General features: G+C 42.0%; 1 protein-coding gene and 1 long non-coding RNA gene across 3 annotated transcripts in view; one reads left to right on the top strand and one right to left on the bottom strand.

The window, feature by feature from the left end:
* The window catches only part of LOC140594804 (uncharacterized), a 32617-nt gene extending 29440 nt beyond the window's left edge, over positions 1-3177 (bottom strand). Inside the window, exon 1 of one of the 2 annotated variants that reach the window (XR_011996132.1) lies at positions 2347-3177. This is a non-coding gene — a long non-coding RNA (uncharacterized lncRNA). The remainder of the gene's footprint in view (positions 1-2346) is intronic. The other variant, XR_011996133.1, reaches the window with a different exon arrangement.
* Positions 1-15013, top strand: part of ZFHX3 (zinc finger homeobox 3) — a 956897-nt gene that overhangs the window by 573038 nt on the left and 368846 nt on the right. The gene's annotated exons all lie outside the window — the stretch shown is intronic.

The following is a 15013-nucleotide window of genomic DNA, read 5'->3' as shown; positions in this document are numbered from 1 at the left end:
ACAATGCACAATACAAAGGAAAAGAAGAAGTTTGTTTCCAAGGATAGATTGGCTAAGAGAAAGAAAAAGGAAACAAACTTTTCCCATCCCGAATACTGGTGGCAAGTGCCCGCCCAATTCTTAGCTCTTAAACAGCATTCTATCTGTATTACTATGGGGCTCTGCAGAAGTACAAGTCAAATCTTCCTTGTGAGCGTATGATAGAGATTAAAATAAAAGCAGCTACTTCCTCTGGGAAGAGTCTAATGCATAGCCCAAAAGAAAAATTTGTATTACTTCAGAAGCTGAGGCAATTTGCCAGAAGATCCCAAAAGGCTCTTCCTATCCTCACAAGGTCAAGAAGATTTGATAACCGCTGATGGAATGGAAAGACATCTGGTAGACCACACTTAGAGTTAGGAAGATAAAGCTCATCTCTAAGTTTTATTAATACAGACGTACTGGCCATGGCTGGTCTTTGCCACAGAGAAGAAATTCCCAAGCAGTGCATTCTTGGGCTCTCATCAAGTGGTCTGTTGTCTGTGGAATTTCCTATTCTCCAGCCCCAGAGCAGAAATCAACCCCCACCCCACCCCGGCTTTGGCCGTCATGAGGTTTAAAGAGGATCATTTGTTTTCATTACAGCCCCTTGAAGCCCTTCCTTCCCTCCTCATTAATGAATTTCCAGTCTTTCATCAAAAAACAAAAACAAAAAAACAAACACAAAAAAGGACCTAACAGAGGACATGGTTAAGTGGCTGGCGCGCATGGCGACGCCGGCTTTAAAGAGAGTAGACGGCCATTTACTGATCGCAAGGAGGGGTTGACATCCTTGGTTAGTATGCTAATTTCTTCTCTTGCATTTAACATTCAGATCAGGTCTGTACAGGCCCTCCAGAGCCGCAGAGCCCGGGCATGGGTGGCTGTCTGCCTCACAGCGTTGAGCATTCTCGGCATGAATTACAGAAATGCCCAAGCATTCTCTCTCCCTCCGACTTCGTTCTCTTTTTCCCTCCCTCTCGGAGGGACACACAGACACAGAGCCACACATAGGTAAGCACACACCACGCATAGTGCCACCATCCACACGCACACACACACATACACACACACACACACAAGCATAGGCGCACACACACACAAACACTATAGACACAGGTCTCTATAAATGCTGAAGAAATGCCACGCAAGGTGCCCGAGTCATCCACGACTGGCTTAATTCCTCCTCCTTTGGGTGTCCAAGGCACACTTCTGCAGGATAGATTTCTCCTGCTCCAGAAATTCGCCATGTATTGGGGAGTCCACATTTAAAAAGCAACATGAAGAATCAAACCTCAACCAGAAGGAGGACATCTTATCTATTGACCTTCCAGTCCCAGAAATCCTTAAAAAAAAAAAAAAGCCCCAACTCCATTCATGTGAAAAAAGACCAGATAGCTCGGTTAACTGAATACCCAGAAAGAAAGAAGATCAAGCTCATCACTTTATTCCTTGAGGTCTCCACCTTGTCATGTGTGTTTGGAAACCTGTATTAAAAGAGTCCTATTGGTGACCGGTTTGGGATTCACCAAGCCACGGCCGGGTGACAACAGAAAAGGAACCCCAAACTATCTCCCCCATTCACATGGCGGTTCAAATGGCAAAGACAATCGCCTGGCACGATTGCCAGAAGCCCAGTCTACGGAAAACTGGATTTCCTCAACCTCCTTTTTTCCAGAATATTTTTGTAACCTTGCAGCAGCTTCCTGGAGACACACAGAGAATCAGCAGCTCCTATTATCAGAAGGAACATTTAGGGGTTGCTTTTAATAAACTGGAGCAATTTTGAACAAGCAGGAGCTCCAATTAAAAGGAAAGGACAGGTTGGTTTTGTTTTTTGTTTTTTTGTTTTTTTTTTTTACTGTTTTGTTTCCTTAAAGTGTGGCATAGCTGTGTAACCTGGCATGCCGTGGCTCCTTCCTGGGGACACCGGTGGTCCCTGGTCCTGTCCCCTGGTGCCCGCACAATATTCCATATTTGGCCGAGGAACCCCGGGCAATTCCTATCGGAGCCTCCGACAGGAGTAAGGGGTGTTTCCTCTGAGCTGCAGACTTGATTTGCCTCGATTTTTTTTTTTTTTTTTTTGGCTCTGGTCCAAGATGTTTTCCTGTCATCATTTCACTGTCTTTTCCTGTAATCCCTTTTTTAAACATTGCCAACAATTAGTCGATTTATCTCCACCACCACCACCACCACCCCCACCTCCATATCCACGCAAACACACACTCCACTAAGCCCCATCACTGTCTTGTTTTGCCTTGAAGTATAAGAAATTACAGCTTCTCATTAGCTGGAGAGCACGTTTGGAACGGCTTTGTGTTTACTCACTTAGTAAGTGATGCTGGCTTTTTTAATTATTCTCCCTCCGCGTGCCATCAGAGAGCAGCAAGCTGTTCCAGCCAAACCAAGCGACTGCGTATCCTCCGCAAGGCAGTTGGAAGCAATCGTGTTTTACCTCCCTGGTGCTGCTTTCTTCCTTCCGTTGTCAGCAAGCCAAGGAATCCCCCCAAAGCTCTTACGTAGGAGATACCAAAATCGTGAGTCACGTCTCAGTCCCCGAGCAGAGGGAGTCCGCTGCGTGTGGCACAGAGCAGCACACCAGGATGGGGCTCTCCTCCAAGCCACCGAGATCCCGGGACCCAGACGCCCATCGCCACTTGGTGTTTCTTGCTATTGCTCCCTCTTGCTCTTCCACCCCGGGTCCCTTCCTTCGCCTTCGAGCGCCTTCCTCTTTTTCTCTTCCTTTCTGTGTTGCCGTCAGCCGCACACCCAGCAAGAGCTGGGTCCCTCTCGCCTCCTGTTATTTTTTTTTCCCCTGCAGCAGGCTTTGGCTGCTACCTCTGCAAGCTGGATCACCAAAGACACACGACTCACTCACAATGAATAATCAATACAGATATTGATCTGCGGAAAATGTTTGTAAATTCCTGAAAGGGAATCAGGAGCAGGGGGCAGGGAGGCTCGTGGGGGACGACGCTGGAGTGCTCGTGGCGGTAGCAAGCAGAACTTCATTTGGATCCCAGGTCTTGCAGGCTCCGAGGTGACGGTACCGGAATGCGTGCGAACGAGGGTGTGCGCGTGTGAGTGCGCGTGTGCCGAGGCTGTTGTGCAGTCTCCTTTCTCTACAGCTGCTCTCCCCGAAGAATCAAGAGCCAAATGGTCGGGAGCCCCCGTCAGTGCCATGTCTTGGCTGCGGGCCAGCACTGTTTTGTTTTCATTATCACACGCTACTTTGCAATTTGCATAAATACAGGGTTATTTTTTATCGTGTCGCCCAAAAGATAGAGAGAGAGAAAAAAAATAGAAGTCTTTGTTGTGTGCAAGAGGGGCTTGCCGCCTACTCATCATGGCTAAGGATTTAGTGTGTGTCGAGGGCTCCAGAAGAAATGCGGCCAAAGAAGTAGCAATCACAGGGAGGAAAGAATGCAGGAGAGACAAAAAGAGGACTTTAAAGAGAACTGCAGGGCGCTCAGCTTGGTGGAACCAAATGTTAGGGATGCATTTTCGTCAGTGGAGAAGGGGTAGAGCCTTAGACAAGCAAAGAAGAAAGGGCGCCAAGGTCTAACCAGCGCCCTGCAGGACACAGGCTCCGCTCCGGCGGCTGGAATGGACCATTTGTTCTTGGTGGGAAAGGTACACGGGCCATTGAACACAAACTTGCTTTGTCCTGCCCTCATCCGAAACCTAGAAAGAGCAGGAGCAGAGGAAGCATTCCCTCGGAGCGCTCTACGCCAATGGTTTTCCAGCAGGCAAGGAGTTTGGGACCTTGGGCTTTTATCCGACAGCTGCATCCCTTCCACTGAGCCTCCTGCATTGCATCATCAGCCCCTGTAGTGAGAGCCATGCGCACCCTCCCCTTGGCTTTGGCCGTGGAGATGAGGCCTCCTGAAGCTATACTCCCAAGTGGATGCCGGGCAGGCTCATGTGTCCCAGGGAGTGGCACTTCATTTCAGAAAAAAAGCTTCTAGCTCTCTCAGGCCATGTGGATGTCCCCCTTTGATTTCTTACTCTTTCATCTCTCCCCCACTCTGTTTTTGTGGTTCAGTGGCAAAATCTCTTTGGGATCATTCTATTCCTTTCTCTCATTGCTCTATCTCCTGCTGGCCTGGCGACAGAACGGGTGTGTCACCTTTGAGATAGCCATCTACAGGGGGAACCTCCGCAAGAGGATTCAATTCCAGCACCCCCTGTCCTGAAAGGAGCTGTATGCTTTATCAGCCAGCAGCAGCAGCAGGAGGAGGAACATGGGTTGTTTTTTGTTTTTGTTTTTGTTTTTGTTTTTGTTTTTGTTTTATCCCCATTCTGGCTTCTGATTAGCTCCAGCAATCCAATTAGCAGAGGAATTTATATCACATGGGCTGAGGTGCCCCTACTCATCACAGCAGCCCAAACCCACTCATAAATTCCGCAGATACTACATCCTCTTGGGACATGGATTAATTACAACATCAGACCTTCCTGAGTGGGTCGACCACTGAAGGTATATGTGAACATCAGAATTGAAAAAGAGGCAAAAAGGCAGGACTTTTGTGCCTTACCAAGGATGCACGAAGGCTGCTCTGTGCACCCTCCGCTATGTGCATCCCTCATTGTTCCAATGTGCATCCAAGAGGCCAAGTGGACCAGAATTGAGCATTATGCAGGAGTGGCTCAATCATGGCACACCCATGTATTTTCTTCCTGTCTTTGAAACGTTTATTGTGAAACTTCAGGGCTCCTAGAGACTGGCTGATTTCCTGCTTCCAGCCTATACTTCCCCCAAAATAGTTAAATTATTTAAAATGGCTCCATGAAGAGAAATGTCATTATCTTCATTGGTATTCCATTCTAGTTGGGGACAATCGTGATATTGTACTCTTATATCTATCTGCAACTTCTTTCCAAATTTATCCTTGCATTCATCAATCTTGAGCATCTATCTCTCCATTCATCTAACTATATTCATTTATATATCAACTCTTTATTCTGCTTCCCAGTCATCTGTTCATCCGTGTGCGTCTAGCTATCCATTTTCTAACCAGGTATTGATCTATGAATATCTTTCTATTATCTGTCATCTACTTGCCTATCCTTTGTGTCTCTATTAATTCATTCATCTGTATTATCCATCTGTTTTTCTATCTATTCATTAATCTATTCATGTATCTATCCATTCAATCATCTATCATTTGCTTATCGGTTACCTTTTACTTTGTGCCTTTTGTTGGCTATGATCTTAACAGAATCCCAGATTCACATTCTCAATCATTTTTAAGGTAAATACTGCCCAATTTCCTAATGAAGTCTATAAATGCTTTACACTTCGTTATCTGTTCTCTGGCTTAAGAGTCTTATAAATTAAAGAAGTCAGTAAAATCGCATGATTTTAAATGAGTTAAAAACTGCAAGGAAAATATTTTATCTTGAATTCCTGGGATATTTTCTTTGCTTAATAGAAGTATGCATTTCTACTCCCTTTTAAACCATGGCTTTAAAAGAGGGAAATTTCAGATAATGTCTTACACATAAATCTCATTCAGGATGTTGTGTCTACCACTGAGAGAACTTCATGCAAGTGACCCAATTCAACCAGAGTTAACTTGGGATTATTTTTTATCATAAAGCAAAGCAGACACTAAACCCTAACGTGGTAATGTGGTCATACTTGCTTGGACTTACCTTGTATCCAGGTTGGTGGTCTGAGCAGCAATTTGGGAAGTAAAAATAGATTTTTCTTCCTTATTACTTTTATTCAGAAGGCAGTCATGTCTGGACCAAAACTGAAGATTCAGCGTCTTCTCAGAATGACCCCTAGTTTGTTAGCATCCAAGAAAATGGGTCAGTGAAGCATTATTGGGTTGGCGAAAAATGTTAATGGATGAATCTCATTTCTGTTTGGGGCAGAAACTGCCGTTTGTTGCTGTGAGTGAGGACTAAGGCATTTGGTGGACTTTTCTCTGTGTCAGAGAAAAGGTCAGGGTCAGAATCCGAAGAGTAGTCAATGTTATTGTCTTTGGCACTAGCCATCTCTAATATTCTGTTAATTTGTAGCCAATATTATAAATTAAGGATCCAAGTTTGGCTGTTTGTCTGCCTGTGTGTGTTTAACTAAATTGAAGTGTATTCTTTAGGATAAAGCCAATAGAGACATCAGTGGTTCTGGAGTTACACTTCTCAAAGAGCAGACAAGGACCTGAGCCATGTATCCTCCAAAAAACCGAGGCGGATGGAAATCACTTCATTCTTATCATGTTACTTCCATATGTCCCATCACCATAGCTTGCTGGATCCCATTGTAATCAGAAATGAAGTTACATGCTTCCATGTTCAAGTCTTGATTTTTTTGCCAGGCTAACCAGGGCCAATTTCTCCTTGAGGCTCAGGAGACACAGCACCTAAGGCCCACAACACTTAGGGGCCCACAGAAATGTCTTAATTTCTTCTAAAGTCATTAAAATGGTAAAGGTTTTGGTCAAAGAAGATGGACTCTTTCCAAGTTTTTTATTTTTAAGTAATCTCTATACCCAACCTGGGGCTGGAACTCAAAACCCTGAGATCAAGAGTCACATGCTCTACTGACTGAGCCAACCAGGCACCCCACTCAGAGAAAATGCTTTAATATCTACTGTTAATATATTTATCTTAATGTCAGTGCAGTCATAAAATAGAAGTTTGAGTAATTGTTTAGGTAGGAAAGAGCCCATGAAGGCAAAAACACCCAGCACTAACAAAAGCTACGCATGATGTGGCTTTGATGTTCACCAGATCACTTTTAACTTAGTTATGCTCAAGCCAGCCAGGACCTACTCCGGAACCAAACTGCCTGGGTTCAAATCCTAGTGTTGTTGCTTTGCTAGAGTCATTCAACTTCTCTGAATCTCTCCTTAGCTGTGAAGTGGAGACAATGATATTATCTAATGCATAGGGGGACTAAGGAGGTTAAATGAGATCATATGTATAAATTGCTTAACACAGAGCCTATGCGTAATAAGGGCTCAACAAATTTGTTATAGTAATTGTTATTGTTCTAACTCTGATGTCTTTACCTTCATTGTCTGCCTCTCTGTAATCCAGCAGCTATGACTAAATCAGTTCCCTTAAATTAAAAAAAAAAAAAAGATTATCTCCTAGTCACCGTGGACAGAAAGAAGAAAAAGGTGGTAATTGAAGTTTCTTCCCTATTCTGGAAATCAGGAAATTTTCCTCTCTTAGAAGTAGTAAATTCTGTACTCTCTACCTGGAGCCAGGTCTTTATTCTGTATTATAAAACTCTTCTAATAAATCAGTGTCATCTGTCTTGATCGGAGATTTGATTCTTTCCTAACCTAAAACAATTCCTGCAAAAATCTTATTAAGAACCACAGGTTAAAAAGAATATTGTCAAAACTTTCTCTCTCCTTTTTTCTCTTTACTTTATTATCCCTTCATTTTTTTTGTCATTTAACTCCAATTATGAGATGCTAAGTGCTTTTGGAAATTTCATTGTTAATATCTTCTTACAGTGCTATTAACGTAAATCAAGTTTAATAGTGTCCCAGAAAGTGTAAAAGCAATCAAAAATTCAGTACTCACGAATCATTCTGTAATTTCAGCATAAAATGTTAATAGAAATAATATCCAATACCATAAAATATCGGTAAATTCAACTTTAAATATATGTGATGAATTACTTCTCCATCCTATAGCATTCGTGGAATATTCTAGTATGAAGTACTTAATTGGCCAAGCCATACCTCAGTCATGCTAAGGCCGCCAGAAGTCCCCTCCTCTGCTTTTCCTTTTACTAGCCAATCCTGGCAGAGTGGACAGCACAGTGACAGGAATTTCTTTATCCCAGACACACTGAGTTATGTGGCCATTGGGAAAAATGACTCTGAATCAGGGTGGAGAAGTATGGTCGACTTGAAGGAATTCAAATTAATGAGAACAAAGATGTTTTGGCTCAATTCGAAGAATATTGATCAGCAGCTACAAGGCCTTAGCTCCATGTAATCAGCACAGATGGCTAAGATAGAAGCCCTGTCCTTGAGGAGCTCACATCTTATGAGACAGGCCAAGGCCAGGACACATACGACCCAACAGTATTTCAGGCTCAGCTGTGAAAATGACTGTCATGTTCATCTGTAGGAAAGCTCTAATGAACCAGTAGTTGGCTTGTAAATTGTAAAAGTTGGCTAAAGTAGGCAGATTATATGTGCATGTAATATGTACTTTAAGCATTTTAAATGTAAACCACATACATCTTTTTTGCATAAACCACTGTGCTATTGCTTGTCTACAGTTTCCAGTCTTTGAAGTGAAGGGAGAATTTAAGGCATCCAAGAGGCCATCAGAGTGAAGAATCCTTCCATTACACTTGTCCTACCTATATGGCAGTTGTCAGTGACTTACCTGAGCGTTTTCATAGAGTTAGCTTAGCCATCAGAGAAACAACTCTTCTTGCATCCATATATCTCTGGCTTATATTTTATTTAATTATGAATTTCATTAGCAAGAATGACTTTAATAAAAAAGGCTGGGGACAAACACAAGTGACTCTTAAGAAGGGTCCAACTCAGCTGGTGAAGGACTGCTCAGGTGCATCAGGGGGTAGATTATCCTCTGGGATGCCATGGGGTGCTGTGGGCATCTGTCAGTGGGGCTTGCCCGGGGAATGGAGAATGACTGCCAGTTCAAGTAGTCAGCAAAGTGGGTGTTGCTTCAGGAGTTTCTATCCCATAAACAGAAAGGTGAGCCCAGAGATAAAGAATACAATGTTGGGTCAGATCACAGACCACATGGGCCAGTAGTCAATCTCTGCTAGGATCATACGATGTATTGTATAACACAATGTTAAGGTCCACCTGACATCAGGGAGCCGAGTTAGTATCTTTAATACCCATAATTGAACCTTGTTGTCACTCTGACCTCCAGTCATATATTCAAATCTCCTTACACCTGGCTTCATTTATACCCTATGAGGATATTCAGAAGAACAGGTCTCAAATGTTTGCTCTCTATTGTAAATAGTCATATTTTCTGTATCTGTCCGAAAAGGGCTTCCCTTACACCAGTACTTCTTCAAGTGTGGAATGCATACCTGAGGGATGAAAGGCCATGTTTGGAAGAACACTAACAATATGTCAAAAAATTAACATTTATGCATAATAAAAATATAACTACACAATCTCATGTTTCCAAATGGTGTCTCAGGATGAGGCTAAGTCCACTTAAGTAGAATTGTGAGTCTTTTGAAAGAAAAGCGTGAAGATACAGTGAAGGTGATACAGGAATAGGACAGAATCATGAAGGTGACAGTCAAACGACTGAAGTTTAGAAGAGCTAGCGTAAGCTTGAAGAGAAACCTCCAAGTTAAAGTATTGTACAGTTCAGCCCCTCCACCATTCAGACTTCTCCAGCTGAAGGCTCTGGACGTCATAGGTAGTCTGTATTCATGTGAAGCAATCATCTTCCTGATTTTTGTGCCTATTTTCTGTGCCTTACTATCTATATCCATTTGATTGAAATATTTGAGCTTGCACTCACTGGCTTGCACTTTAAAGATACCCTAGAGACTTCTCGTTAGCAAAAAATTCTAGGTGGTTGGTACAGCCTTTCATGAGTCTGCCAGCATGGAGTCCTTTTTTTTTTTTTTTTTTTTTAATTTATTTTTGATAGTCACACAGAGAGAGAGAGAGAGAGAGAGAGAGAGAGGCAGAGACACAGGCAGAGGGAGAAGCAGGCTCCATGCACCGGGAGCCCGATGTGGGACTCGATCCCGGGTCTCCAGGATCGCGCCCTCGGCCAAAGGCAGGCGCCAAACCGCTGCGCCACCCAGGGATCCCCTGGAGTCCTTTTTCTTATAAACAAGACTCTGTTGGCCACAGTTCTACAAAAGCTCTTCTTTCTTCACAGGCCACACCTAGAGATACAATGCAAGGCACTTAGAAACAACACTTGAGGGGATCCCTGGGTGGCGCAACGGTTTGGCGCCTGCCTTTGGCCCAGGGCGCGATCCTGGAGACCCGGGATCGAATCCCACATCGGGCTCCCGGTGCATGGAGCCTGCTTCTCCCTCTGCCTGTGTCTCTGCCTCTCTCTCTCTGTCTGTGACTATCATAAATATAAATAAATAAATAAATAAAAATTAAAAAAAAAAAAAAAAGAAACAACACTTGAGGAATATTACTTATTTGAGTTGACTTGTCTTGCTTAAGTGAGGTCGACCTGCTCTCCATGACTCTGTCCTTGGAAATTTCCATGTTCAAGAAAATTGATACAACCACAGAGAAGCGACCACAAAGCTCAATATGTGGCTGATTTGAACAAGAAAAATTTCTGGGCATTTTGTATACATGTTGTGCTGCTAAACCCACCTTTTATTTTGCATTTTCTTACATTGTAAGAGAAAGTAATATTTTAAAGCCCTGTATTTTCAACATGCCTTTTTGTATTGTCAGTCTTAGTGTATGACACTCCTATGAGGAGAGATTATTCACACCTAGTAAGTATCTTGTTCATCTATAGAAAATAATTATAACCATCAGTGATGACTTCAGAGTGTTCAGTGTTGAGGAGCATAAGAAAAAGATGTGAGAGGTTTCTGGGAGACAATCAGATGTGGGGGAGAAGAAGGTTCATCACTGAGTTTCATATAATAGAGAAAAATTTTAAATAACCTGAAAATCCAAAAATAGGGGTTCTATCAAATACAATTTAGTCTGTCCATACCATCATATACTGCACAGCCATGTTTGAAGTGATATTTAAAGACCTGGAAAGTATATACAATACATAAAGTGATTTTTTTAAGTTAAAAAAATAGCATAGATAAGAGATCCCAATTTTATTTTTCAATCTATAAAAGTGCAACCCAAAAGTAAAATGTATAAAATGTATACCCATATGTGAAAAATCTGTAAAAAGAAAATAAATACTTACATATAAAAGCATATAAAACATAGACATCAAGATTGTAACCATGAATAAAAGTATTTCAGGGGTTTTTATTTTCTTCTTTTTTTTCCAAATTGTCTATGATGATCACATATCTTTTATGTGAAAAAAATTACAGATACAGATATATAGTTATAAATTATAAGACAAGACACAGATAGCAACGTGACATACAGAATTACTTTTATTTATGAGGCATTTGGCTTTAATGCCACCAATTTTGTAATCCTAGAAGCATGTTTATCTAGTAAACCCTGTTTTCCATTATGATCATGGCCATGGGTTGGGATGTTGTGATTAGTCAGATCTTCTCAAAAGTATCCCACATGGAGTACCAGTTTTCAGAGAATTCAAATATAAATACGACGAAACTAGGCAATATCAAAAATAATTTAATCATTCTGAGTTGATTCAGAAGGAATCTCATAATCTCTTAGTGCTCCGATATTCTTTTCATTTGGAACATCAGTGACCTCTGAGTGGAGGAAGCACAGAGGTGAGAATTAATGTGTCCAGTTCAGTGCCCAGCTCAGCATCTCCCTAAAGACTTCCTGACCCGTCCATCACACTGAGGTGATGTCATCCCATCTCTCTCTGTGGTCTTGGGTTTTTAGTGTATACCTCATCCTATAGCATTCAGTCAGCTCTTTCCCTGCCTCTGGTCTCCCAGACCCTCATCCTGGACTCCCTAAGGCCCCATATCCTTGAGACCAAGAAGGAAAGCTTAGTCTCAAGCTCAATCTTCTAGGAAAGTCAGAATGAAGGCATGTCCAGGACCTCAGATAAGGCATGTCCAGGCTCAATTACAACAATGGGGTTCTGCTCTGCTTCCTTGGTCCCTAATGAATTCCAAGGTGCAGTGGCCCGAGGGATCAACCTTTGCATTCCTGTATTAGTCCATTGGGGTGGCTGTAACAAAAGTACCATAGACTGAGTGACTTATTTTTCATAGTTCTAGAGGCTGGGAAGTCTAGGATCAAGGCCTCAGTAGATTCAGCATCTGGTTGGGGTCCGCCTCCCGGTTCAGAGATGGTCCTTTCTCAGTGTCCTCACTCTGAGATCTCTTTTATAAGGGCGCTAATCCCACTCAGGAGGATTCTACTCTCCTGACCTAACACCTTACAAAGGATCTCATACCATCACATTGGGGATTAGGTTTCAACATATGAATTTGGGGGAGACACAAACATCTGGTCTATAGTAATTACATTGCTGTTGGAACAGTGCTTCTGGACTACAGCCTTGTTGTATCCATTAGGATATGCCCAGCAATTCCCTAGAACATTCTTGTTCCATACACACATCCTCCTTCTCACACACAAACACATCCATTCACAGTATTCCACCATAAAGGGTATAGGGACCTTGCTACCTACAGAGCATCTTATGAAAATTAGAAGATGGAGACCATCCTTAGAAGACAGACAAACAAACAAAACCAAACCCCCTGGGTAAACACAGCTGCACAGTCCCTTTATGTGGCAAACATACATTTCAGCTCCCAACAGGTCCAGCAGGTAGATACCTTTGTGTAGCACAAACACTATACAATAAACAGCAGCAATGAGGGATTCCACAGTCAAAGAATTTCATAAAATACCATATAGTGTATCTGGCCTCTTGGAGGTTCAGGATGCACATGGTTATATTAAAAGGCTCTGCAAAGACCTGTATACCAAGACCTGTTTAACTTCCTTGAACCTAGCCTTTGGCTTCACCTCTCAGACTTGCCTGTCAGTAAAGCCCACTCCTTTTTTTTTAATGATTTACATTTCACCTAGCTTTCCCTCAAATGTATTTTCCTTGGACCCGGCTAACTGGAGAAAATAGCCTTCAAGCTCTCACCAACCTCGACTGCTGTATAGAACCAGTCCAGAAGCAGCCATCATAGCACTCCCTACTCTCTGTCCTCTGGGCCATTCCCTTCATTTCATGCTTTCTTATCACTAACCATTTTTTGAAACAGTGATCCAAAATTGTAATATCCCTCAGACAAATGACCTCACAGGTCCAAAAGGGCCTTAGCTGTCAACTGGGCACATCTTGGATGCCGACTGTGTCCCAGTCAACGGATTTCCCCAAGGCTTAACTCCCTTTTGGTTCCATAGTATGACTTATTCATGGATCACCTACATTATTCCCTAATTATTCCATATAATTCTTTCATCATTTCAAGTCACCCAAACACAGCCCTTAGAGGCAAAGACATGAACTTATCAAGCAATTTTATTGAGTGTCTCTTGTACAGTACCTGTTGACAGTCTACTAGGAGTAAAACATGTTGATAACATGACCATTAAAAACTGCAACAACAACAACATTTGAGCTGCATGTTGTTTATATGAATTTCTGTTATAATGAAAATAAACTAAGGGGCACCTGGATGGCACAGTCAGAGAAGCATCAGATTCTTGGTTTCAGCTCAGGTCATGATCTCAGGGTCATGCAATCAAGCCCTGCACTAGGCTCCATGCTCAGCACAGAGTCTGCTTGAGATTCCCTCTTCCTCTCCTTTTGCCCCTCCTGCTCATGCTCACTCTTACTCTCTTTCTCTAAAATGAATAAGTAAATCTTTAAAAAAGAGAGAGAGAGACTCAAGTCAGGTCCAAGAACCCAAATGTCCATCAACAGATGAATACATAAACAAAAGGTAGTATATCCATGCAATGAAGTATTATTCAGTTATAAAAAAGAATGGAATACTGACAAATGCCACAACATGGATGCAGCTTTGAAGACATTGTTATGTTTAGTACAACAAGCCAGACCAAAAAGACCACATATTATGTGATGCCATTTTTTATGAAATAGCCAGAAAAAGCAAATCCATAAATACATAAAGCAGACTTGCAGTTGCCAGGAGGGAGGGGGAAGAGGAAATGGGAAGAGACTGCTAATAGGTACAGGAATGATGAAAAAGTTCTGGAGCTAGAGAGTAGTGATGAATGGTTGTACAACCTTGTGAGTGACCTAATGCTGCTCCATTGTACACTTTAGGATGGTTAAGATGGCAAATTTTATGTTATGTGTGTTTACCACAATAGAACACTGTAAAGATGCTTACAAGAATTAGTTGGTCATTCCCTAGAGCCAGCTCAGGATTATTTTCCATAATCCTTACCCATAAAATTTCATTGGACAGGTTAATCACTACTTCTCTATCGTGAGATTTTTCAGATTGGAATTCCTTTTCATTGTGTAGACCAAACAATACTGAGTAGTTTCCTTTTTCTTATTTGGGCATGGTTATGAAACATTATAGAATTTTCCCATATGCTATCTCTAGCCTCCTAATATGTATAACTCTAGGTAAGACCATACTGTATTATGCTCCATTCTGGGTACCCCATACTGCAAGATGAGAGATTCCAAAGCTACACTAAATATGGCTTAACTGAGGAGATGTGAGGGTTGGGAGGGGGGAGGGGCAGGGGAAGGATGGAATGACATAAAAGCTTTCCCTCTTAGAATCAAACTGAAGGAAACCATAACTTCTGTACTCTAGAAAAGGCTCACGGACAATCTAAATCTCATAATATAAATATAAATCACCAATCAATTTTTCCTTAGTCCTTTTTTTTTTTCTTTTTTTTAGTCTTGGCGTCTATAGGTTAAAAGAAATTGGATTTTTTTTTTTTTAGGTTAAGTACAAAGCCACCAGCAGGGGGAAGTATACAAAGGGATGTCAGAACTGCCTTGGGGCCCCAAAATGTCCTGGGCTCCTCTGTAAACAGGGGGGTTTCTTTTGTGCCTTCAGTAGAAAAAAAATAGCCCTATTGTGAGGCTGTGAGAGAAACAACCTTTAATCCTTGCAAAGCCCAATAATATTATGTATATTGACTAAAACCCTGTAGAGTGGGCCTGACAGGGTTTTTTCATTACCACGGTACATTGTAACCTAGCTACCTTTGAAAAGTAACCAACATCGAGAGGCACTTGACATTTGCAAAGTATTATGGGTGTCCTCTCTATGTCCTCTCAAGTTCCCAAATTTACAATGGTCTTAATTTAAAAGTTAAGCCAGGGGATCAATTGCTTAGTGTAGGGCCAGGCTGCCCTTTTTAAAACAAAACAAAAAATA

Source organism: Vulpes vulpes, chromosome 12 (genome assembly GCF_048418805.1).
Source record: "Vulpes vulpes isolate BD-2025 chromosome 12, VulVul3, whole genome shotgun sequence".
NCBI classification, from domain to species: domain Eukaryota; kingdom Metazoa; phylum Chordata; class Mammalia; order Carnivora; family Canidae; genus Vulpes; species Vulpes vulpes.
This window is presented reverse-complemented; position numbering and strand designations above follow the sequence as displayed.